Source organism: Lissotriton vulgaris, chromosome 3_1 (assembly GCF_964263255.1).
Source record: "Lissotriton vulgaris chromosome 3_1, aLisVul1.2, whole genome shotgun sequence".
In the NCBI taxonomy this organism is placed as follows: domain Eukaryota; kingdom Metazoa; phylum Chordata; class Amphibia; order Caudata; family Salamandridae; genus Lissotriton; species Lissotriton vulgaris.
This window is the reverse complement of record NC_141689.1, coordinates 641795478-641821982: the sequence shown is the minus strand read 5'-3', so window position 1 is coordinate 641821982 and position 26505 is coordinate 641795478.

Here is a 26505-nt window from a genome sequence, read left to right as displayed (position 1 = left end):
GGCCTGGGGCGTGCTGCGACTTGCGAATTACGTAGGAGCACTTACAAATGACTATGTGTGGTGCAGATGTGATAGTGGAGTGGACTAAGTGATGTGTTAAGGGATCAATGTAGAAGCAGAGAGAGAGCCAAGAAATGCAGTCACAGTCAGAGAAAAAGGCAAAGGATACTGTATCTATGTGGTTGTAGTGGTCCTGTTGGAAGTGGTAAGTAAGTTGCCCGCAGAAAAAAAATCCTCCTATTAGCGGCACTCCTCCATTGCAGCCGACGCTTCGTCCATCGATGTTGGTCACCAGAAGACACCCTGTCCACTGCCTGCCTGATGCTGAATTGTGGCTCGCTACTGTGAAGCCTGACTCCATCCTTTTTTCCCCATTGCAGAGACTGAAACCCGGCCTGTAATTATTCAACGAAAAACAGGAAGTGATATAATATTACAACACCACTGATAAATAAATATAAGGTATGTAGGCTGTGGAGTGCAAAAAGTCACAATTTGTTTTTCCTAGTAGACAGTACAATGTTTTTGAAAGTGCGTACTCTGAGTCACCTTTTGAAGGATAAATAAGTATGGGCAAATTAATGTAGCGGATCTTGCCCCTCAAGCTAGGTGTACTGTAAACTGTGTTTTAGAACAAAATTAGATCTTCCTAGCAGTGCTCCCACCCGGACCCTTACTAAAGCCAGTCGCAAAAATGTAGAAGACCCCCAATCAAATCTCAAAAAACGAGGCCTAGCAGAAAACTGGTGACAAAACTTACTTTGAAAGTAAAAGTAGGCCGAAGTACCCTAATTACCCATTACCCACCGTGGATTGCATTCAAACCACTTGCAAGCAACCAAGCAAAAGTAGCCATAGCCAGCATCGCTCCAAGACTCGAAATCCCCCCCACTCAAACACATGCAATAGAAATACTGCTAACCCTAACGAACCCTAAGTTAAGAATAGTGGCAAAGGCTTTCTTTAACTATGCCAAATCCCCCCTTTCCCACCATGGATTTTCTTCAAATGACTTGCAACCAAAATTACACATTCTCACGAGTGCTCTAAGACCCCAGAACTCAGTTTGAAAAATCTAGAACACCCCGAAACACATGCAATCCTGCTGCTAGGGCTAACCCTAACGAACCCTAAGTTACAAAAAGTGCCAAAACTAAAGGCTTTTCCGCGCGGATTTTGTCCCAACCACTTCTACCCGGTATTAGACCTTCCCAGGAATGCCCCAAGACCCGGCAACCCACCCGCCAAGAAGCGTAACACCCCCAAACAGGCCAAAAGCAAAATCTCATACTTGCAATATTTCTGGGCCTTCGGTCCAAACGCGCTGCGTAGCTAGGCCATAAGTCGGGGTTGGCACGACGGATTTCCTGAAAAGCAAATGCAATCAAGATTAGAGTGTCCCAGCAGTGCTCCCAGACCACGAAACTCACCCACAAACACCAGGAAGCCCCCCAAACAGGCCCCCGAAAACGCTACATAGAGCAAAATGTCAGAAATAGCCCCAAAAAAAAAATCGGCCTGGATTTTGTCCCAACCACTTCTACCCGGTATTAGACCTTCCCAGGAATGCCCCAAGACCCGGCAACCCACCCGCCAAGAAGCGTAACACCCCCAAACAGGCCAAAAGCAAAATCTCATACTTGCAATATTTCTGGGCCTTCGGTCCAAACGCGCTGCGTAGCTAGGCCATAAGTCGGGGTTGGCACGACGGATTTCCTGAAAAGCAAATGCAATCAAGATTAGAGTGTCCCAGCAGTGCTCCCAGACCACGAAACTCACCCGCAAACAGACGGAACCCCCCCTAAGAGCACCTCAAAGGCAAGCAAGTCATCAAAAACACAAAAAAAATTCCGCCTGGGATTTGGTCCAAAACACTTTTATCCGGTATTAGAGCTTCCCAGCAATGGCCCCAGAGCCGTCAACCCAGGAGAAAACGAGTAGAAGACCCCCAAACAGCCAAAGAGCAAAAGTACAAAAATGGGGACTTAGTCAATTTTTCACAAATTTCCCAAATCACTCCGCGCGCTCTCTGCAGCTAGGCCCTAAGTCCCCTCTGCCACCATGGATTTGCTTCAAACCTCTTGCAAAGTAAAGTATATATAGCCAGCAGTGCTCCCAGACCACGAAACTCACCCACAAACACCAGGAAGCCCCCCAAACAGGCCCCCGAAAACGCTACATAGAGCAAAATGTCAGAAATAGCCCAAAAAAAAATCGGCCTGGATTTTGTCCCAACCACTTCTACCCGGTATTAGACCTTCCCAGGAATGCCCCAAGACCCGGCAACCCACCCGCCAAGAAGCGTAACACCCCCAAACAGGCCAAAAGCAAAATCTCATACTTGCAATATTTCTGGGCCTTCGGTCCAAACGCGCTGCGTAGCTAGGCCATAAGTCGGGGTTGGCACGACGGATTTCCTGAAAAGCAAATGCAATCAAGATTAGAGTGTCCCAGCAGTGCTCCCAGACCACGAAACTCACCCGCAAACACCAGGAAGCCCCCCAAACAGGCCCCCGAAAACGCTACATAGAGCAAAATGTCAGAAATAGCCAAAAAAAAAATCGGCCTGGATTTTGTCCCAACCACTTCTACCCGGTATTAGACCTTCCCAGGAATGCCCCAAGACCCGTCAACCCACCCGCCAAGAAGCATAACACCCCCAAACAGGCCAAAAGCAAAATCTCATACTTGCAATATTTCTGGGCCTTCGGTCCAAACGCGCTGCGTAGCTAGGCCATAAGTCGGGGTTGGCACGACGGATTTCCTGAAAAGCAAATGCAATCAAGATTAGAGTGTCCCAGCAGTGCTCCCAGACCACGAAACTCACCCACAAACACCAGGAAGCCCCCCAAACAGGCCCCCGAAAACGCTACATAGAGCAAAATGTCAGAAATAGCCAAAAAAAAATCGGCCTGGATTTTGTCCCAACCACTTCTACCCGGTATTAGACCTTCCCAGGAATGCCCCAAGACCCGTCAACCCACCCGCCAAGAAGCATAACACCCCCAAACAGGCCAAAAGCAAAATCTCATACTTGCAATATTTCTGGGCCTTCGGTCCAAACGCGCTGCGTAGCTAGGCCATAAGTCGGGGTTGGCACGACGGATTTCCTGAAAAGCAAATGCAATCAAGATTAGAGTGTCCCAGCAGTGCTCCCAGACCACGAAACTCACCCACAAACACCAGGAAGCCCCCCAAACAGGCCCCCGAAAACGCTACATAGAGCAAAATGTCAGAAATAGCCCAAAAAAAAAAATCGGCCTGGATTTTGTCCCAACCACTTCTACCCGGTATTAGACCTTCCCAGGAATGCCCCAAGACCCGGCAACCCACCCGCCAAGAAGCGTAACACCCCCAAACAGGCCAAAAGCAAAATCTCATACTTGCAATATTTCTGGGCCTTCGGTCCAAACGCGCTGCGTAGCTAGGCCATAAGTCGGGGTTGGCACGACGGATTTCCTGAAAAGCAAATGCAATCAAGATTAGAGTGTCCCAGCAATGCTCTCAGACCACGAAACTCACCCACAAACAGACGGAACCCCCCCTAAGAGCACCTCAAAGGCAAGCAAGTCATCAAAAACACAAAAAAATTTCCGCCTCGGATTTGGTCCAAACCACTTTTAGTGCTTCCCAGCAATGGCCCCAGACCCGTCAACTCACCTGCAAAGAGGTAGAACAACACCCCCACAAGTGCTGAGTCTTTCTTCATTGGGCGTAAACCAGCCCTCTGCTTTGATGGAAATAGGAGTCTGGAGGAGGAGGATAGAGGAGCATGTTCTTCTGAACTTGTGAACCTGAGGAATGCAGACTGCGGCACCTTCAAATAAATTAGCAAACAAGTGAAGACAGTTCTGCTGATGGGCTTGTTTTTGTGATTATCTGATTAAAGTTTGAATTATATTAACTGTGCACAACAAAGAAAGACAGACACACAGGAATAAAAGTGAATAAGGATGAAAAAGAAAGTTATTGATTCGTTGTCTCATTTTCAGGGCTCGAAGTCGGTATCACGGTCCAGGAATAAGAATAAGGCTTCGTCATCATACTCTGCGAATTCAGCCAGGGTGAGGTCAGTGCCACCTGACAGAGTAGAAATTCCCTCATCTATGTTGCTGGCCACCTCCTCTTCATCCGGCACGCTCTCTCGTACTCTTATATCTGGTGGTATGAGGTGCTGATTCATCTTGATCATTGTTAACCTCTCCACATTTTTGGGCGAGAGGCGGCTCCGTTTGGGAGTTACAATCCCACCAGCCGCACTGAAAACCCGTTCAGAAGACACACTTGCGAGTGGGCAAGACAAGTAGTTTAAAGCCAGGTTGGTGAGCTGTGGCCACAGTTCTTTTTTCCCATGCCAATACGCCAATGGGTCAGAATTAACATAGACCTCTGTGGAGTCATTCAGATAGTCCTTCACCATCGACTCAAGGTCCTCCTCCAAGGTTCCTCCACTTTGCGTAGCTCTTGCTGTGCCTCTGACCTTTTGAGAACCAAACCCACGCAGAGCTAGCCAATCCTCTTCAGCCTCCAATGTTTCTGTTGTCTTTCGTGCAGATGATCCGGTTGCCGGTGTCTTTAACGGCTGAGAGGTCACTTGTGCCACAGCCACAGGTGCAGAAGTGGATTGTTTTGACTGGGGATGGCCTGCTGATGTACTGCCATTTCCTTCAATTTCCAGCCGTTCTGTTTCAAACTTCTTGGCTGACAAGGCTAGCCAACGTTTGTACTTTGTAACATCTTCATCACCAAAAGGAAAGAATGCTCTGCCTGCCAGCGCCTTTTTGTAGCGTGGATCCAGAATAGTAGCACAAATGTAATGCTGTTCTGAGTGGATCTTTTTAAGACGTTCATCACCTTGTAGGAGCTCTAATAATTGCTCAGCCAGAAGCAAAGAGTCTTTCTTTTTGTCATCTTTTCCAAACACAGAACACACCTCCTTCAGTTGGTCCTCCAGCATGTACAACAATGGGATAGCTTTTCCCAAATTAGAGTCCTCCTTGCTGACTGCACACGTGAAGACCTCAAAAGGACGAAGCATGCGTGTTAGGCTTTCAACTATGTTCCATTGCGGCCCACCCATCCTCAGCTCCTCTATACCCTCTTTCAAGAAATATTGATCGAGTTGCGTATACTGCTCATACAGACGCTCAAGCATGTAGAAGGTTGAGTTCCAACGTGTTACCACCTCCTGGATGAGTGCTTTCACTGGCATTTGACATTGATATAGCATGCTCCTCAGCTGCTTCCGGGCCTTAAAAGAATGCCTGAAATGCTTGCAAATTTTTCGGCAGTTCTCCAATACACTGTACGCTGCACTGCGTTTATTACCCAAGAATTTTTGGACAACCAGGTTTATACAGTGCGCCAAACACGGCACTCTGAAATAGTAACCGTCCCTCATGGCCTTAACTATATTGGAGCCATTGTCCGTGGAAACATAACCAACCTTGCGTTTTAGTGGGGACAGACAGTTAAGGACCTTTGTGTTAAAGACATCCAAAATGTTTTCTGCTGTGTGACGTTTCTCCAAACCAAACATGGCTAGTGTTGCATGTTTCCGAGCACCTTTAAAAACAATGTTAGTGTCAACACCTGAGTTTAGCTTTGCTTTAGCCCCTGAAAAAGAGACCCAGTGTGCAGTGATGCACATGTAATCAGCGCCTGCGCCACTGGTCCACATGTCTGTTGTCAGATGTATAGTGTGAACAGCACTCTTCTGCAAAGCTGCCCCAATCACCTTCAGAACATCTTCATGTAGTGCTGGAACCGCAACTCGGGCAAAATAGAACCGGCTTGGAACCTTCCATTTAGGGCAGAGCGCTGTCACTAATTCTAGAAAACCAACCCCTTCTACAAAAGAAAAAGGGAGAAGGTCCAGAGCTAGCATTTTAGCCAGCTTAGTGTTATACAGACGGGTCATTGGGTGGTTGCGTTCATATTGCGCTTCTGTAAACAACATCTTTTTAATGTTGCCCTGGACCAATGATTTACGGGATGATGATGATCTCTTCGACCCAGTTACGCTCGCTGATGAACTTTTCCGCATTGATGTCTCACTCTCTCCCACACTCTTAGTGTGGCTCCCATGGGGTGTGCTGCTGACATGGGAACTGGGTGTAAGTGAAGTGTTTGAATCGTCTTCTTCTACCTCCTCGTCATCAGCAGATGACAAATCAACGTTTTCATTACGTGCAATTCCGGCTTTCTTGACCGCCTCTAGGTGCGGAAACCATTGGACAGCGTGCCTTCTCTCAAGATGACCTCTCTGGCCTCCGGTACCATAGTTAGAACCAAGCTTACCACGACTAAATCGAAGCTTACAAAGGCTACAAATGGCTACGTTTTCCTTTTTTGGGCAAACACTAAAGAAGTCCCAAACTGGAGACTTGAAATGTCTTCGGGGGCCGGAGGAGGCGGCGATACTGGTGGTGGTGGTCCTGCTGCTAATGACAGATGAAGTGGAGGATGTGGATTGCCGAACTTCAGTACGTTTTGCACTTTCACCACCACGAATTGAGGTCGAGGACGAGGTGGGTACCTTCTTGCGAAGAAATATGGAAGCGGTAGGTTTTGGTGTACTACTTAACTCCAAATCTAATGATTCCATTTCCATTGCCTCCTCGCCGACATCATCATCACGCTCAGCAGCTTCTCGGGATAGGGTCAAAATGTCTCTTTGCTGCATGCCCGGTGGGGCTGCAGTGACCTTTGTGATGACTGGCTCGTCGTCATCGTGAGAGGCTTCATCACCAGCAGTATCTGTCACTTCTTGTTGAGCCTCATCACACTCCATAGGTTTGAGTTTTTGGACGACCTTCCTTTTACGCTTAGGTACCGGTGTCAGATCATGGTGTGCCTCTGCCTCACTGTCAGACCGCAGTTGTGGTTCCCAAGACAGATCACTTGCACCAGAACGAGGTGGGCTTGAAGAAGATGTAGACACCCCCCTTGATCTTTTCCTTGCTAGGGATGTGGAAGACAATGAATGATCATCAGGAGGAGTGGCTTCCAATGATACCTCAGCTTCATTGTCGATTTCCAAATGTGCCCCTACTTCGGGAGGAACAACTATTGTGGGCACTTGTGAACCTCCATGCACCTTTGCTTGCGCATCTCCTTTTGCTGCCTCTCCTTCCACATGTACTTGGGCGTGTACTTGCACATGGTGTTGTTGTTGCGGCTGTGGTTGTTCAACACTTGTCAGATGAGTTACAACAACCTGTGTTGATTCAGGGACATTGCTGCTACTTTCTTGCGATGAGCCAACATCACTGGTCGATGGTGATTGGAGAAGTACACTGACTGCCTCTGAAGCACTCAAGGGCTTTGACTTAAGTTGGCGTGGTGGTGGAGGCACTGAACCCAATGGAGCAGGGGTGCTGCTCTCAGCTTGGTCCCCAGCAGATCCTGCTGCTGCAGGCGTACTTTTTTTTTTGCTCCCAAAAAAAGTGGCGGGTGGCACACCAGCCTCCTTGGTAACTTGCTTCTTCTGCTCCTTACTAGCAACTTTCTTGCTAGAGGAGCTACGGAGAACTTTCTTTGGGGGCGGGGCCATCTTCTTCAGAGCAGGTCAGACAGCAGGCCGCAGTTGCACGAATTGTAGAGTTGTCTGAGGCCAGACGTGACGTCGCGTGACGTTATGCTGCACACACACACCGCTGCAGGACTTCTTCCTGGCACTGGTGGTTCTCTTGAGTCTTGTGCACCTAAAAAAAATGGAAGACAGAGGAACATCAGTTCAGTTATAGAGCACAAAAAAATCGAAAAACACTGCAAAATCAGCACAATCCCAATCCATCCATGCCCTCCATAATGTTTAAATTCAAGACAACCCACAGAAAGACTAGGCCCATGCAAGACTCACTACCCCTGGGCATAAATAAAGGTTGAAAAGTAGGCAAAATGGTTGGAGGCCTAACAACAAAGCCTGCATTTAAAATGGCCACTTGCCTGCCAGCACATGGCCAGTGCCTGTAGCTGCACTCAAAATGGCCACCAGCCACATGGCATGTCCCTCCCCATGAACACCCCCAAAAATCGAAAAACACTGCTAAATCAGCCCAATCCCATTCAATCCATGGCCTCCATGATGTTTAAATTCAAGACAACTCACAGAAATACTAGGCCCATGCATGATTCACTACCCCTGGGCATAAATAAAGGTTGAAAAGTAGGCAAAATGGTTGGAGGCCTAACAACAAAGCCTGCATTCAAAATGGCCACTTGCCTGCCAGCACATGGCCAGTGCCTGTAGCTGCACTCAAAATGGCCACCAGCCACATGGCATGTCCCTCCCCATGAACACCCCCAAAAATCGAAAAACACTGCAAAATCAGCACAATCCCATTCCATCCATGGCCTCCATGATGTTTAAATTCAAGACAGCCCACAGAAAGACTAGGCCCATGCTAGACTCAAATACCCCTGGTGAAAAGGCCACAAGTACAGGCCCAAAAATCGAAAAACACTGCAAAATCAGCACAATCCCATTCCATCCATGGCCTCCATGATGTTTAAATTCAAGACAGCCCACAGAAAGACTAGGCCCATGCTAGACTCAAATACCCCTGGTGAAAAGGCCACAAGTACAGGCCCAAACATCGAAAAACACTGCAAAATCAGCACAATCCCATTCCATCCATGGCCTCCATGATGTTTAAATTCAAGACAGCCCACAGAAAGACTAGGCCCATGCTAGACTCAAATACCCCTGGTGAAAAGGCCACAAGTACAGGCCCAAAAATCGAAAAACACTGCAAAATCAGCACAATCCCATTCAATCCATGGCCTCCATGATGTTTAAATTCAAGACAACCCACAGAAATACTAGGCCCATGCAAGACTCACTACCCCTGGGCATAAATAAAGGTTGAAAAGTAGGCAAAATGGTTGGAGGCCTAACAACAAAGCCTGCATTCAAAATGGCCACTTGCCTGCCAGCACATGGCCAGTGCCTGTAGCTGCACTCAAAATGGCCACCAGCCACATGGCATGTCCCTCCCCATGAACACCCCCAAAAATCGAAAAACACTGCAAAATCAGCACAATCCCATTCCATCCATGGCCTCCATGATGTTTAAATTCAAGACAGCCCACAGAAAGACTAGGCCCATGCTAGACTCAAATACCCCTGGTGAAAAGGCCACAAGTACAGGCCCAAAAATCGAAAAACACTGCAAAATCAGCACAATCCCATTCCATCCATGGCCTCCATGATGTTTAAATTCAAGACAGCCCACAGAAAGACTAGGCCCATGCTAGACTCAAATACCCCTGGTGAAAAGGCCACAAGTACAGGCCCAAAAATCGAAAAACACTGCAAAATCAGCACAATCCCATTCCATCCATGGCCTCCATGATGTTTAAATTCAAGACAGCCCACAGAAAGACTAGGCCCATGCTAGACTCAAATACCCCTGGTGAAAAGGCCACAAGTACAGGCCCAAAAATCGAAAAACACTGCAAAATCAGCACAATCCCATTCAATCCATGGCCTCCATGATGTTTAAATTCAAGACAACCCACAGAAATACTAGGCCCATGCAAGACTCACTACCCCTGGGCATAAATAAAGGTTGAAAAGTAGGCAAAATGGTTGGAGGCCTAACAACAAAGCCTGCATTCAAAATGGCCACTTGCCTGCCAGCACATGGCCAGTGCCTGTAGCTGCACTCAAAATGGCCACCAGCCACATGGCATGTCCCTCCCCATGAACACCCCCAAAAATCGAAAAACACTGCAAAATCAGCACAATCCCATTCCATCCATGGCCTCCATGATGTTTAAATTCAAGACAGCCCACAGAAAGACTAGGCCCATGCTAGACTCAAATACCCCTGGTGAAAAGGCCACAAGTACAGGCCCAAAAATCGAAAAACACTGCAAAATCAGCACAATCCCATTCCATCCATGGCCTCCATGATGTTTAAATTCAAGACAGCCCACAGAAAGACTAGGCCCATGCTAGACTCAAATACCCCTGGTGAAAAGGCCACAAGTACAGGCCCAAAAATCGAAAAACACTGCAAAATCAGCACAATCCCATTCAATCCATGGCCTCCATGATGTTTAAATTCAAGACAACCCACAGAAATACTAGGCCCATGCAAGACTCACTACCCCTGGGCATAAATAAAGGTTGAAAAGTAGGCAAAATGGTTGGAGGCCTAACAACAAAGCCTGCATTCAAAATGGCCACTTGCCTGCCAGCACATGGCCAGTGCCTGTAGCTGCACTCAAAATGGCCACCAGCCACATGGCATGTCCCTCCCCATGAACACACCCAAAAATCGAAAAACACTGCAAAATCAGCACAATCCCATTCAATCCATGGCCTCCATGATGTTTAAATTCAAGACAACCCACAGAAATACTAGGCCCATGCAAGACTCACTACCCCTGGGCATAAATAAAGGTTGAAAAGTAGGCAAAATGGTTGGAGGCCTAACAACAAAGCCTGCATTCAAAATGGCCACTTGCCTGCCAGCACATGGCCAGTGCCTGTAGCTACACTCAAAATGGCCACCAGCCACATGGCATGTCCCTCCCCATGAACACCCCCAAAAATCGAAAAACACTGCAAAATCAGCACAATCCCATTCCATCCATGGCCTCCATGATGTTTAAATTCAAGACAGCCCACAGAAAGACTAGGCCCATGCTAGACTCAAATACCCCCGGTGAAAAGGCCACAAGTACAGGCCCAAAAATCGAAAAACACTGCAAAATCAGCACAATCCCATTCCATCCATGGCCTCCATGATGTTTAAATTCAAGACAGCCCACAGAAAGACTAGGCCCATGCACCACTCACTACCCCTGGTCAAGGCCCCAACAACAGGTCAAAAATCGAAAAACACAAAATTTTACAAAAAAAAAAAATCGAAAAACACAGAAAAATCAGCACAATCCCAATTCATCTATGGCCTCCATGATGTTTAAGTTCAAGACAACCCACAGAAAGAATCAGTCCACCCACCACTGAGTACCCCTGGGCAAAAGGCCCCAAAACAGCCCAAAAATCGAAAATCCCAAAATTTTAGTTGCAGCAACTGTAATGCCCCAAACAAACTTACTTGTAAAATTTCTAATCCAACAGTGATCCAAAGAAAGTCAAAAAGGCCTCAAATCCAAAGATCCAGCAGCATCCACAAAAAGTAATCCTTCCAGGTCCACATCCAAATGAAAAGTGACCAGGAGATGGACAAAGCACTGGGAGGAGCCTGCTGAACAGGAACAGGAAGTTGAAGACTATGGGGCACTTCCTTCCTCCCACCCCCCTGCCCCCTCCCCAAAATGGACTCCTCGCTAAAAAAGTGCAGGCAAATGTCAAACTAAGGAGTTATTCACATAAAAATCATCATTTCTAGAAGGTTTATGCTGCTTGCTGGTGGATTTCTTGTGCAGAATTGCAAATTTATATTTTCGCTCGCCGCATCTCAAATCTCGCAATTGCGAAGTACCGCGAGACGTGATCTCGCCGTACTCGCGTTGACAAACTATCGCTGGCAAGCCGCGATGACGTAATCGCGCTCGCCAATTCCCGCGGGATCACACAGCAAGATCCAAAATGGCGCAGCACTCGCAAACTATCGAAAAAAACAACTCGGCAAACGATGATAAACGCCGCGCGCCGCAAAAATTGTATCACCAACGCCGCGCGCCGCCAAAAAAATCCGCTGCGTGCGAATTTGCGGATTTTGCGGGAAATCCGCAAATCTCGCGGATTGCGGATTTCCTGAAAATCCGCAAAATCCGCGAGCGGAACGGATTTTCCGCCCACGCTTAATTCTTGGCACTGTCACCAATGCCCTGCCTTTGGATTTAAGGTTTTGGCTTGTTGTATAGGATGTAATCAGTTGTTCTTTGACAGGATTCGGTGACAGTAACACAATGCCTTAAATATGATTCTCTTCTCCACCGGCAGCCAGTTCAGGCTTGTCAGAGCTTTTGTTGTGGATGTTTTTTTGGGGAGGTTCAACACTAGGCGGGCTGCTGCGTTTTGTATCAATTGGAGTTTAGTTAGCCCGCTTTTGGATGCACCCAGATATAGAACATTGCCATAATCCATCTGGGAGGTGACCAAGGAATGAACTATTGTTTTCCTTGCATTGATGGGTGATAGGTCAAAGATTTTTCTCAGGACTTTAAGGGTCCCAAAGCATTTCCCCCTCACTTTCCGGATTTGGCTGTCAAATGCCAATTTGGAATCGAACTACACTCCAAGGTATTTTATTTATGCATTTGAGGTTGGTAGTTGGCCTAGCATCTCAGGCCACCAAGCCAATGTCCATATGGATGGGGCCTTTCCCAAGATCAATACCTCTGTTTTGCTACCATTGAGCTTCAAACAATGGTTGGACATCGATGCTGCTACCTCCTCCAGACATTGGGAGAATTGGTGGGCTGTCCTTTATGAATTTTGAGATAGTATGACAGTTAGCTGAGTGCTAGTAAGTTGCATTGATCTTACATATTTATGGACTGTAACATTGGGTCTCTCTCTCTCTTATAAGCAATTTTTGTACTGATGAAGGTTGTGATAGCAAAGTTGCCTCTCAAGTTATAGATCCTACTGCCCTAGACATGTGACAACAGAATCCTTCTTGCTGCTGATTGTAGAAAAAATCTAGCCCCTAGCAGCGTGAAGATTTGTGTTGTCAAGAATAGTAATACATGACAGACTTTTACCCAAAGAGTTTCCCAGCATAGGTGATGTGCTCCCAACCCTCACTAAGAAATAACATGTTTGATTATTTTTTTAGCATCCTGTTCCATTTTTATTAGGAGGATCATCTTATGTTCCCTCCTTTTCTCCAGCAAACAGTGCTGGGTGGAACATAGCTGTGATTCTATATATCCAGATGGCACAGGAGATATGAGAGGGCAAGCAGGCAGCAGAGGTTGAGTGAGAGCAGAGAGGCAGAGGAGGAGCAATGTGATGGCAGATCAGTGGCGAAACACAAAATGAAGGGCCCCCTTGCAGAATGTGATGAGGGTATGTTGCCTACATTTCTCACACATATTCATTCACCTTGGGCTCAATGGGGGCTATTGCATGGGATACTTACATTCAAAAGAGCTTGTACGTTGTGTGGGCTCAGGGGATGATCTGGCGAGGGGATTAGATAGGAAGAAGGTACAACAGAGTGAACATACAGTAGACAGAAGAATGAGAACGAGACAGAAGAGTGAGAGAGATGTGAAGATAAATAAAGGAGAGGACCGACTAATGGAGCGGACAGACCTTCGCTGGGAGGACGCCGAATGCAGAATGGTGGTGGAGGCGGAGAAATAATTCTTGGCTGAAAGCAAGGTGCCCAAGACCAGGTGTAATGAGTGAGACGGAGAAGCCAAGGGACATGAGGAAAGATAGTAGGATTCTTATAGGAAGTAGTGGATGCCTTTGGGGGGCAACCAAATCTACAAGCTCACCACAGCGTAGGAGTGCACTGCCCAAACCAAGCTGACAATGGGAGGAGACAGAGGACCCCCAGTTCTTCAAGGGCACCTAAAGGATGACAATCTTATCAATTTTGTATTCTGGGCAAGGATGGTGAGGAAAAGTTAAGGAGGTGGAGGTAAGAAGACTGAGCTCAGGAAGACAATAAGGCACAGAGCTCTCAAATGCTGGGATTACTACATTTAAGTTAATAATTTTATATATATATATATATATATATATATATACTTTCGCTCCAATTTGCCCTCATCCACACTTTGAACAGCACACAAACACTAAAGGTAGGTGGCAAGCCTTTTAATTCACAGGGTATGACCGGTATAAAGCTGTCAGCTTCAATCAGACAGTCAGATTTGCGGTGAGCCTGACGCGTTTCAAAAGTTTTCTTTCTTCCTCAGGGGCACTCGCTAAGCTGATTGCGTGCACCTGGTCCCGTTTTCACAATATAGATGCCACGACCCTGGATGGGCCTGGCGAATGGCAGAGGGGCATTGTGGGAACCGCAGTCCAGGTTGATTTCTTGTCACATGGTGGCAGTAATGGCTGTCCCATTTCAAGCCCATGGATGGGCCACCGCCAGCAGTAACCAATCTAAATCCCTCCTTTGTGTTCCGCATAACCGTTCGATATTCTCCAGCTACGCGGCTCCCGAGTATGGGTGGTGTAAATCCGGCATCTGGAGAGCCGCCCAATATTTTCGTTCCAATTTGCCCACGTCCACACGGTGAACAGCACACACACAATGAAGGTAGATGGCAAGCCTTTTAATTCACAGGGTATGACTGGTACAAAGCTGGCAGCTTCAATCAGACAGTCAGTGTTGCGGTGAGCCAGACAGGTTTCAAAAGTTTGCTTTCTTCCTCAGAGGCACTCGCTAAGCTGATTGCGTGCACCTGGTCCGGTTTTCAAAATATAGATGCCACGCCCCTGGATGGGCCTGTCGAATGGCAGTGGGGCATTGTGGGAACTGCAATCCAGGTTGATTTCTTGTCATATGGTGTCACTGATGGCTGTCACTTTTCAAGCCCAGGGATGGGCCACCGCCAGCAGTAACCAATCTAAATACCTCGTTCGTATTCCGCATAAACCCTCGATATTCTCCAGCCTCGCTGCTCCTGAGTATGTGGTGGTGCAAGTTTGGCAGCTGGACACCTATATATATTGCCATGTTCTGTTAAGCAGGGCTTGTATAGCAGAAAATGTAATAAAGGGAAAAGCCAAGTCCACCAGAGAGGAAACTTAGAGAGAAAATACCTTAAAAATGCTTTAGTCAGTGTTTAATTACCCACCTTCCACAGGGGCCCCTAAAGGGTTGGGGCCCGTCTTGTGCTGCAGCAGTTGCAGAGGCCTGTCTTAAACTAAAGGGACACTTTAGCATGTTGATGGGAGACGCACTTTGTGATAGCAGACGCTGGAGGGTAAACAAGAACTACAGACTTAAATTGACACCATTACCCATGCTGACCCTGGGAGCCCTCGGAAGTAGTTTCCCAAACCCAAGGTATATCGGTAGTAGTTTACTGACTTTTATGGTCTGACTTGACAGTGCAGCTGCGGCTAGGCAATTGTGTGAGTATTACTAGAGAGGGACTTGGCTCCACTCACATTTTGGAAGCCAGGATTTCATGTTTTGATTGGGCAGAAGTTGTGCTCTTCCACTAAAAAGTGCTTACCCTCCAAACAGCTGTGATCATTTTGTTTATCCAGCTGCTGCCTGAGCTTGAACTTAGAGGGGCGCTTGCCACATTGTAATGCTATTAAAGTGTCCTAGATAACTAGATAATTTGTGGTGTTTTTCTCTGACAGCAGCAGACCGCAAGACCACTCACTCATTGTCAGTGAAATTGCTCTCCCACCCTTGCAGCTCCACCATTCAGTGAGGCCTGACCCTGCCCCTGAACTCTTGAGTGTTGGTGATTGAGGCCCTCCTCCACGCACAGGTTTACCTGTGCCTCATCACTGGTGGTCCAGTGGACGTCTGTCTCCTTCCTCTTGCTCTGCTCTTTCACTCGTTATCACTCGTTTTTCTGCCCTCTTCTATTTTTCACCTTTCTGCACTTTTCTGCATCTCTGCTCTTTTGTGCCTTATTTCTACTTATTTTCCCCTTTTCCTTTATCTCTGTTATCTCTTATTTCCCCGCTGCTGCTGCTGTCCCTGCTGCCCCTCCCCCCAGTGTGACCAGCCCAATCCAGCTCCCCTCCACTCTCCCGCCTCCCAGCTGTCCAGCCATCCCCGACCCCTGCTTAATGGTGGCCACTGCGCAGTTGCGCAGCGGGTACACTACTGGCATGACAAAGCCACGCCAAAGGCAAACCCGTCTGTGCCCGTCTGCGACCTGACCGCGACCAGCAACAGGAACTATGGACCTCCGCCCGCCAACGCTACGACCCAGCGACACTCCACGGACTCAACCCAGGCTGCAACAACAACTGCAAGCTAGCATCACCAGCCGACACCCACGGACCCTTCAGCTGTCACCGCTGCCGGCACTCCTGCAGCACCGCCAAGAACACGGGCCCAGGGCAACCCACCCTCAATGGGGGCTTCCATGGCACCCTCAATAGCGAACATTTACATGTCACTATTTGAGTCAAAATTCATCTATAATGAAATTGCACCTTTTTATGAGTCTGTTTCCCATTGGTATCGATACATCGATGACATCTTTTTTGTGTGGACCGATGGGGAACAGACTTTGAAGGAATTTTTGGAATGGCTCAACTTGACCGATGCTAATCTTCGGTTCACTGCCCACACGAACGCGCATCAAGTAGAATTCCTTGATATTTACATCAGGCAGAATGAGGGACATTTGGAGGTTGATTTATACACAAAACCTTCAGCAAGAAACTCCTTGCTGCATTTCAAAAGTTATCACCCCAGATGTCAAAAGGATAGTATTCCGTTCTCACAGTTCCTCAGGGTGAAGAGGAATTGTACGAATTTGAAGGACTATGACTCCCAGTCTATAAAGATGAAACAAAAATTTGCAGAACGAGGCTACCCCCATCGCCTTATCAGAGAAGTTTTTAAAAGGGCACGTTTCTACAATCGGGATTCCCTTCTTAATGCACACAGACAGAAACAGGACCAGAAACTTGTCTGCATAACCAAACATTCAACCTTGGACGCTACTGTTAGGCAGATAATCAATTCAAATTGGCACCTTCTAAATGTGAATCAGACCCACAACAAACTGACCAAACCTATGTTTGTACATCGCCGAAATAAAAATTTGAAGGATTTTATAGTGAGGTCACGTTTCAATAAGCCCACAAGTAATCCACCATATATACAAAAATCTATTGATGGAACGAATGGAGTGAAAGGCACATCTCGCTGTGGTTCTTGCCAATCCTGTGATCAGATTATCACCGGCGAGACCATGACATTCAACAGTCGTACCATACATGCAAAAGAACTTTGGACCTGTAATACACGGAATGTGGTGTACCTTATTGTATGCCCCTGCAATTTGGGCTACGTAGGGGAAACCTCACGTGCGAATAAAACAAGAATGACTGAACATAGGTCAGCAATCAAAACTTTGAAATACACAGCCCCACTAATAAAACATTTTGCAGAATACAAACATTCTCCATCAGATGTGAAATGGCGGATTTTAGAAAAAATCCACATTTCGAATGACAAAGGAGGAGAGAAAATCAGAAAAAAGAAAGACGTTTTTTGGATTTTTTCTATAGGCACTTTCACACGGGGCCTAAACAACGAGCTCCCCTGGGAAAATGCAATAATCTGATCTGTCTTTTAAAAGTTTGCACTGACTTATTACCATTTTTTTACTTATTTCTGTGGTCATAATTTTGTTACATTAGTTAGGCTGTATAGAAACTAAAATAGTCAAAATAGTTAATGAGTCATTTAGAAAAAAAAACCTTTTTCCCTGTAGTAATGCCAATAATATTAGAGAGAAGAAGGTTTCTTTTATTATTTCTGTCGTCAGGCGCGCTTCTATGGACCCCGTATGTTTTACGATATATAATCTTCTAGCCCTTTAAGAGGGAGAGTTCACACACCTGCAAATAGTATAGGAGGCTGCGTACGTATAAAAGCGCCTCTGCTTCGATTGGACAAATCTTTCTGGAAATACGAACCAGGCGCCCGAGATATTGTGGAATATCTAGTCCCAAGAAGGTATGTGCGTTACAGTCGAGCCAATGTTTTCTCCGACGTAAGATCTCAACTCGTACAAGCGGCTTTATTTTAACTATTGTCGGTCTAATTACCCTATCTGCTAGATCTAAGAGAACGCCTTTCTGGGTACAAAGTTTTGACTACGCAATCAAATATATATAAGACCTCACGAGAAAGGACAAAGGATATACGTAAAAGGCGCTTTTTATCAGGTAACATTACGCCCTGATTGTTTAGACCTTAACGTGCTGAAAGTCCATGCCATTGGCATTGAAGTAATATCTGCCCATTGTTCCCTTTAAACCAGGGATAGAAAAAGGAAGCCCACGCCTGATTTGTCTCCTTCGGGCCTGCAGCCGTTTTCAACTGTCTGTTTTGATTAAACGTGTAGCACCCGAGTGCAGGTAACAACTTTTTCTAATATTATTCAACGGCTTATTTAGTGTTATTTAGCAACACTGATCAAACTAGGAAGTCCGTTTCATAAGGTGTACTATTCTCTTTCTAGTATTCCGCAAACAAGAAATGGCTTTAAATTTAAAGAACACGCTAAGATTACGACATTGAAAAAACGATTTGGATTGTTCCGACTTCGCGCGTGAAAGGTATAAGTTCAATATAAAACGCAAATTTTTAAACATGAGGGAGAGACTGAGATTATGCTCTGTTTTAAATCCGACTAAATTCGGTCTATCATATGTTATCCATCTCTTTATAGTGTTTAAAACGAAGTCTACATCTCTACGTCGTTTTAACTTCAGAAACCTTCCCTTTTCTGTATGTTTAAAGGTAAGAACTATAGGCCCAAATGAATTATAGACTTGATATTGTAGGTATGAATGAATTTTGTCGAACACCTCTAAAAATAAAAAGATAGGCTTCCCTTAGGTTTAAAAAAAATTGCCAATAAAACCAGGCTACTTAAAAAAATCCTCTATGTGCCTCCCATAAGATATACTATTGCGCACTGATGTCAATCTCATATTCAATAACTTTCTTTTAAAAATTTAAAACAAAGTAAATAGAATGGCACGAGTCCAAACCTTTCTCTTTCTCCTTTCTCTTTTCTTCCTTATCTTTTTCTTTCTTCCCAAACCCCTCTCTCTTTCCTTCTCCTTTCTTCTCCTCTCATTCCTTCTTCTTTTGCCCCCCTTTTTCTAGGTATCTTTCTCCTTTTACTTTCTTCTTCTTTTCTTCTTACTCTTTGGCTCTTAAAATAATGTGGCAAACATGTGACATTAAGTTCTGGAAATGATTATTCTAGTTGTACATTTGTATATTTGTACATTTGTATATTTGTATATAGGAATATATTTGTCTGTGTATCTTTTTCTAGCGATCTATCATGTTCTATTTTTATGTGTCTGACAACAGATGGTAACACCACTGTATTTAACAATGAGGAATGTATTCCGACTGGCATAAGGTGATATTATGACTCTTTTTTGTTTAAACTTTAGAATCTCGCTGAATTTGTCCTGATAAAGACACAAAGCATGTGTCGAAACGCGTCGACAGGAATCAGCATCTTCATTTAATTTCGGGATCATCTATGTGTTAACAATTCCCTGATTACTGTACAATCTTTACATTGAAGATTTGTCTTTTAAAACAAACATCTGTCCCTTTTTTTTTAACCATGTGTATTATTGAATATGTTCATATCAATTTTTATAAATGTAATAACATTTTCTGTTATCATACAATAATTTTCCTTGAGTCTTTTTCTCCTTATGGTGTGTCTACCTCCCTGCATACTTGTTTCTGTCCAGACATTGTGTGTTTTTCATTTTGCCTGGGCTTTTACCCTTGCATATGACAACCCACCCTCAAGAACACAACCAAACCGAGGACCCTGCAATGCATCCTCCTCAACGTCCGATCCCTCCACAAACATGACACTGAAATCTGGGACCTCCTCAACTGCACCACCCAAGAAGTAGCGCTCTTCATCGAAACCTGGACCAGCACCACCTCGGGACCGGACATTGCCATCGCCATCCCCCAAGGATTCAAGATCTCCTGGAAGGACCGCCCCACCCGCCCGGGAGGAGGGATTGCCATCGTCCACAAATCCACCCTCCGACTTAACACACTCCCGATGAGCCCACAGAACTGATGGAACACCTTCACCACCGACAGCCTCTGTGGAACTCTCATCTACCGACCCCCTGGACCCTGCAGACCTTTTGCCAACTCCATCAAGGACATCATCTCCCCGCAGGCCATCGCATCCACCTACTACACACTGCTGGGAGACCTCAACTTCCACCTCAGCAACCAACTGGACCCCAACAGCACATCCCTCCAGGACAACCTCCACAACATTAGACTACGCCAGATTGTGCCCAAGCCCACACACTCAGCAGGACACACCCTTGACCCCCTCTTCACTACAGGAAGCTCCATCACCTTCAGCCACCCCACCAAACTCCCATGGACCAACCATCACTGAGTCCACTGAGCCTTCAGAACACCCACCATCCACAGACACCTGCTCCCACAAGGAAACTGGACCAAAATCACTGATGACCATCCCACTTCCTCACTCAACAATTCCATCCCTACCATTGCAGAAAATGACGACCCCTACACCACAGCCCGAACCCTGCATAGATGGATCTCTGACATCACCAACACCCTAACACCCCTCAAGAAAAACAAGAATACCTGTGCCAAAAAAGCCAGATTGTGTACCACTGAACTCCGAGAGTCCAGACGCACTTGCCGCCGCCTAGAAAAGGCCTGGAGGAACACCAAACCCACAGAAGCCCACAACAACTTTAGAGCTGCCACCGACGCCCACCATAAACTCATCAGAGAAACGAGGAAAAAAGTGATTGAAGACAGAATCTCCACCCATGTGCACAACAACAAGGAACTCTTCAGCATCATCAAGGAGTTTGCCCAACCTACCAGCGAGTCTACTGACATCCCTCCCTCACAAAACCTCTGCGACAAACTGAGCACCTTCTTCCACCACAAAATCAAGAGCATCTACGACAACTTCGATGAAGACAACCAACACACTGAACCCTCACCAACCACCCCGATGCCCGGAAACCAGCGATTGACAACTGGACTGCCCTCACCACCAAAGACACACTGAAAACAATGAAGTCATTCCACTCAGGGGCCTCCACAGACCCCTGCCCTACCACATCTTCAGCAGAGCCCCCGACATCATCGCACCCATGCTCCACCGTACCATCAACCGCTCCCTGGCAACCTCCTCATTCCCCGATGACTGGAAACACGCCGAAGTCAACCCCCTCATGAAAAACCCTTGGCGGACCCCACAGACCTCAAAAACTACAGACCTATCTCCCTGCTCCTATTCCCATTGAAAAGTCATTGAGAAAGCCATCAACAGCCAACTTGCCACATTCATTGAAGAACACACATCCTTGACTCCTCCCAGTCCGGCTTTAGAAAAAACCACAGCACGGAAACCGCCCTCCTCTCCGCAACAGACGATATCCGCACCATACTGGACAAAGGAGAGACAGTAGCCCTCATCCTCCTTGACCTCTCAGGGGTATTCGACACAGTCTCCCACCGCACCCTAATACACAGACTCTACAACACAGGAATGTAGGACAAGGCCCTCGACAGGATCCGCTCCCTTCTCTCCAGCAGGACGCAGTGGGTCAGACTCCCCCGTTCCTCTCAAACCCTACACCTACCACCTGCGGAGTCCCCCAGGGCTCCTCCCTTAGCCCAAGGCTTTTTAACATCTAAATGGCTCCACTCGCCCCCATCGTCAGAACCTACAGACTCAACATTGTGTCATACGCAGAGGGCACCCAACTCCTCTTCTCCCTATGCAACAAGCACAACACCGCCAGACACAACTTTAGAGAAGGCATGGAAGCTTTTGCCAAATGGATGATAAACAGCTGTCTACAGCTAAACACCAAAAAATCAGAAGCACTCCTCATGGGCCGAAAGCCCGATGCCTGGAGCAACACCTGGTGGCACTCCGCCCTCGCAAACCAGCCAACCCCCATGGACCATGCACACAACCTGGTAATCATCCTGGACTCCAAGCTCAAAATGGACTGTCAAATCAACTCAATCTCGTCTTCCATCTTCCACACCCTCCGCATCCTTTGTAAGACCTTCAAATGGATTCCCCCCTAACACCAAAAGACAGTCACTCATGCCCTGGTCACCAGCAAACTTGACTACGGCAACGCACTCTACGTTGGAATAAACAAAAACTTCACCGCAAGCTACAAAACATCCAGAACGCACCACAAGACTAGTTCTCAACCTGCCAAAACACTGTCACATATCCCAGCACCTGCACACATACCACTGGCTCCCCGTCGAGGCAAGAATCACTCAAGATACTCACCCATGCACACAAGGCCCTCCACGGCAGCAGACCAGCATACCTGAACAACCGACTCAAATTCCATGCACTCCAAAGGACCCTACGATCAGCCCAGCTCTCTTACACTGTGGTCCTCCGCACCAGAAAGACCAGATCGGGATGACACTTCTTCTTTATCCTCACGGCCAAGGCATGGAGTGCCCTTCCACTCCATCTCAGACAGACACATCGCTCCTTATCTTCGGAAGAAACATCAAGAACTGGTCTTCGACAGACATCCTCCTTGATCGAATGGATCCTGCACCCCCCACCCCTTGTGCCTTCAGACCCTTACAGGTGAGTAGTCGCACTTCAACAAACACCTGATTGATTGATTGATTGATTGATTGATTGATAGAGATGGGAGGAGGACAGTCATTAACCAACATGGATTTCAATATCTGGCTGGACAGTGCATTTATAAGCCAAACCAATGAGCATTGCCAAAGCCTGTTTATTTTTGGAATGTTAGACAAATGCTGAAGGGCAGTAACACCTTACTTGTCTTCCTCTTGCCAGTCCTTACTAGGCGAGAGAGCTTCTCTGGCCACAGGAATGGTTTCCCTATCAAAGCAAAAACTAAAAACAAACTATGGCTACCTTCCTCGTCCTGCTACCCATCATAAAGAGGAAGTGGTCCTATAAGACTTCCTGTTTTTTCATTTCTGGAATCAACCATTGCATTTCCTATCATGTGCGGATATATATGTTTTTATATTGGCAGCTTTGCTATAGAAAGCTGTTTCTTTCAATGTTTACCCAGTCAAATAGTTTCCCTCTGCAGGCAGGGGTGGACATCAGAGGTGCCCTGTGTTAGCGGTTGAGCTGATCATATAGAATTCCTCATTTAAAGGCTCTTCAGAGCCAGCAATGATGGGCAGAAGAAAGCATCAGTAGTGTCCTACTTTAGTGCATGTGCCACATGTTGACCAAGACAGGACCTGCTCTAGCAGCCCATCCTGGTTCAGCTTGTGAAGGTTTGGCGGTCTTGCAGGATTATGGACAGTGAGAGATATGGTTGGCAGGCAATGCTTTAAGCGGGAAGTAGCTGACCACCAGATATAATTTAAGTGATGATGTGGCAGTATTTCAGCCTTTAGGTTCTAACAAGGTGTAGTTCTTGCTGATTTTCAAATTGAGCTTTTGTCTGGGCATCAAAGAGGGACAAGGCAGATATACCAGTAATAACACTGAGTCTGATCCCAAAGAGACAGTAACTGGGTTTGCCTCAGGAAACAGAATCATGATGCATTCAACATATGATTTAGGCTGCAGCTTGCTGTGAGAGAGGGGCCTTCCCTGCTAAGGCTCCAAGACTACCTTCCGGAGATTTGCAGGGTGAATTTTATTACACAAAACAGGACGTTTTGTGCATGGTCATGAACTGTCTGAAGTGTTTCATGAAAAATTTGGCCATGATCTTTACTCAGGAAGGTTATGCTGCATGAATGAAGGGTATGTTCATCTCAGAGGGAGCAACACCCACAGATGCAGTAGATAAGAAGGTTAAAGCAGCAACAAAAAGATGGAGCATTTAATTGCACGATCAGGAAAAACGTTTTTTCCAACTACGCAATTAATTTCCTTTGGAAAGACTTTCTGACCCTGGCTGATCAGATTCATCAAGGAGCAACTGATACACTGTCTATTATGGAGCAGCAGGTGAGGTTCTGGGCAGATCTTTACTTTGATGCACTGGGTGGAACAGCTGCTGCTTTGGGGATCCTTTGATGTGTTCCTGGAAGTCAGACTCAGCTCAGAAGAGCACGCAGAGAAATATCCCCATGCAGATCCCGAGCTTTTTACTCAGCAGCTGGAGGAGCTGGTCAAGAATCGGTTGAAGGGTAAGAACTATTAACACTTCTAAAACTTGTAACTAAAGAAAGGAGGTTCAGCTACATAAGAGCTTTCAGTACAGCCTCAGCATTTACATATGGGCAACCCTTTTTGTATCTGGGGTTGTGGCCTGGAGGCCCCTGGTGGAGATATATTCAGTTTCACCCTTCCACCACAACACAGTAACCACGAACCACCACAGGCATGCCTATCCCAGGCTAGTGCCCAACCAAGTGGGAGGCCAGTTTACATATTGTGCAGCAGCAGAAATATCAGACAGATGGATGGTAAAAGTGGTTCAGGAGGGATATATGGTGAAATAGCCTAATGTTGCCAAACACCTCTTCCAATAGTCCTGTAAAATGAAAGTCACTAATAACTGGCATCTAAGATGTCCTCAACAAAGAAGCGATTATCCCATTACTGGTAGCTGAAAGGGGTAAATGCTGCTATGCCACAACTTTCCTGGTGCAGAAAGCAACTAGCAGTTTCAGGCCAGTTCTGGACCTCAATGAGATATTCCAGTATAGTCCTTACCTTTGGTTCAAGATGTTAAGTTTGGACTCATTCTTACCTCTTCTAAAGAAAGGCTAGTTCCCTACATCAATATATTTAATGGATGGGTACTTATATGTACAGGTAAGTGTTTTAGACCTCACTTAACATAAAATATTAAAGCCATCTGTTGAAATACGGTGACCCACAAATATAATCAAAGATTTGGAACTGCCCATCTGCCACGTTCTTTCAGGAGCGTCAAAAACTTCAGTGCCCTTCAAAGGTGAGAATAGGCCCATAAAAAACATCCAAATCATCTGGTCCAAAACCGTAAACCAATACTTCTTTAACTCAAGGGGGATGGCCCTAAAAAAATATAATATTTGGGTAAAAACATAATTTTAACTAAATTACTTCTCCCAATTAGGGTAAACCTAAGGCTATTCATTCTCCCGAAATCTGTCTTGGTTTTTCTAATCAGATATTCATTTCCGCAAATTTATCGATGTCTGATGTGACATTAACCCCCAGATAAATTGCATTCGACACTACCCACCTGTCATCCAGTTGTAAATTGCAGTTGGTAACGACTTGCGTTTTGTCTTGGTTTAGGTTGCTACCCAGAGAAACGACCAAACTTAATTGCCTCTAACTCTATTTCCCTTACTGAGGCTACTGGGTCTGGAGTGACAATTGCCAGTTCATCGACAAATGCCAGAATTTTAGTTTCCCATCCCTGAGCACACACTGGTAGAATTGCTGCATTACCCTTGATTCTTCTAATCAGGGCAACAATATGAAGGGCAAATAATAAAGGGGAGCATAGACGTCCTTGTCTTGTACTCCATTGGACTGTCACTGTCTCAGACTTTATGCCCATCATTAAGATCTTAGCAGTTAGAGTTTGCTAAAACATTTTTACAGATTTTATATATTTAGACTCCAATCCCTTCTTATCCATGACTGCCCAGGGATTTGACCAAAATACCCTATTGAACACTTTCCCAGCATTCAAAAGTATTAAAGCCATAGGGTCTCCTGATATCTTGGCTGCATCAAATAAAGTAATGACCCGAGGGATATGATCGGTTGTACACTTTCCTGGGATAGACCCATGCTGCACAGGAGAGACTATCTTCTTTATTAACCCTGACAATCGCATAGCAAGTATCTTTGCATAGATTTTGGCATTGCTATTAACTATAATAATTGGTCGGTAGGACACTAATTCCTGCACGGGTTTACCATTTTTGGGGGAAACTATTATATCTGCAGTCACCCTTGACTCTGGTGAATCAACCCCACTTTGAGTTTGTAAAAACACTTCTAACATATAAGTATAAAGACAAGCAGCAAATATGTTAAAAAATTCACCTGAGATCAATTCCATCCCTGCGGTTTTTCCCGATCGTAAACTTGCAATGGCCATAGTAACTTACTCTATCAATATAGGCTATTCTAGAGATTCCCTATCCTCTTCACTTAACGCTTCGTGTATCACTAGATCAAAATACCCCTTAATACCTTTGGGTTCCGTACTTACCTCCTTGGTACAAAGTCATCGATAAAACCTTTGAAAGGTAGCACGCATACCAACTGGGTCAGGGACTTTTCCACTATGAGGGTCACAAATCTCTCTGATCTCTCCTTGTGCTGTCTGCTGTCTCGAGCGTATCGCAAGCAAGTGCCCCACCCTTTTGTTATATTCATACGCCTTGTTTTTCAGGTAGTATATTTAACTGCTTCTTTTTAACTGAAATATCTATTATTGCGGCTTTAGCGACTGCCACATTCAATTGAGCCTCTTCAATTTCTAACACCCTTGCTACCACTTGTATCAGCTTCATCTCTGCTGCCAATAAAGTTTCATACAGTTCTGACAGATTTTCTTTTCCTTCTTGTGGCCAGACTAGCTAAATCTTAAGGTCTCCTCCCGAAACCCCTCCTTAATGGCATCCCAGGTTATGCATGTAGGAGCACTCTCTATGTTATCTGCCATAAACATCGGGATACACTTTTTTATATGGTTAACGTAATCCTCATCTGACAGTAAAGCCCTCTCAAAAGAGCAACTGGGTATGGGGGAGATAAAGAGCTCCAGTCTACCTCTAGCACTAATGGATTATGGTCCGACAATACCCTTGGATATTTATACATCTGGCATGCCTGTAATAA